We start from the raw sequence: 1,083 nt of genomic DNA, 5'->3' as shown, positions 1-1,083 counted from the left end.
TGATGGGGACGCCTATCCTTTTCGGGCGTTTCATTAATTTAGTGTGTACATGGGTGATTCCATAGCGGGTGATTCCGCAAAATGCATATTAAATTAATAAACGTTTATGAGTTTAGAGTGCGCACTCGTAATAAATTAAGGTTAGGATTGATTTCTAACCAGTTGATTTATTTATGTAGCTGAAGACTGCTAGGTATTCACTTTTGTCGGTTTAATTGTATTATTTCACTAACGATTGTGAATACTTTAGTTGATGTGTAGAGATAGCAGCAGTGGTGGAGGAAAGCATTGAAGGATAGCGAGTATTCGAGTTATCACTTATATTTTGATGGGCGCATACCTTAGGCATGGCGCCTATATTTTGTGGCACCTATTTATTGAGGCATTGGATATTTATTTATTAATTTGTATGCGCATGGGCGCACGATTATGTTATTTGTACTTGGACATTGTATTGGGTATGCCTGACTCTTTGGGCGTCGCCCATTAGCTTTATTTCTATTTTGTGCTAAAGAAAACTCAAAAGCTAAAAGCTTGCTATTTTGTAATTTGGGCTATTATTTGAGCTTGAAGATGATTAATACATAAAATACATGCTTTGTGGAGCGCTCATACAAGGCATGGGGGGAGATTGCACGCTTTTTGCCTTGAGTTTTGTGCAAAAAGTAGAGTTCTTTTGTTCTTGGGGACCTTCTGGCATTCACTACACGAGCGTACAGCATCCGATCTGCGCACCAGTGGTATCAGAACGAAGCTGAGATCGAGAGCTTCCAATCATTACCCATCGTGTGCGAAGGCGGAGCTCCTGGAACGATCGAGCTCTACAATCAATCTCATCGCGAACGGTCGATACGGGTGGATTCCTGGCGATTAAGAACCTCTGTTTCCATCCTCAGATCGCGAAGGACCGACCTGCAACAGCGGAGGACCACTCCTACATCCTCTCATACAAGTCGTGGAGTTACAGAGATAAGTCTCAAAAATTTCATAATCTTCAAAGCTTAATACAAAGCTTATAGAGCTTAAAGAAGCTTTAAAGCTTCATGATTTTTAATCGGTGTATCAGAGTATGTCCGCGAAATT

The sequence above is a fragment of the Lygodium microphyllum genome, unplaced genomic scaffold (assembly GCF_053477565.2).
Source record: "Lygodium microphyllum isolate KBCC unplaced genomic scaffold, Lygodium_microphyllum_v1.1.10 scaffold_55, whole genome shotgun sequence".
Classification (NCBI taxonomy): domain Eukaryota; kingdom Viridiplantae; phylum Streptophyta; class Polypodiopsida; order Schizaeales; family Lygodiaceae; genus Lygodium; species Lygodium microphyllum.
The sequence above is the reverse complement of the archived record's forward strand: the minus strand, read 5'-3'. Positions refer to the sequence as shown.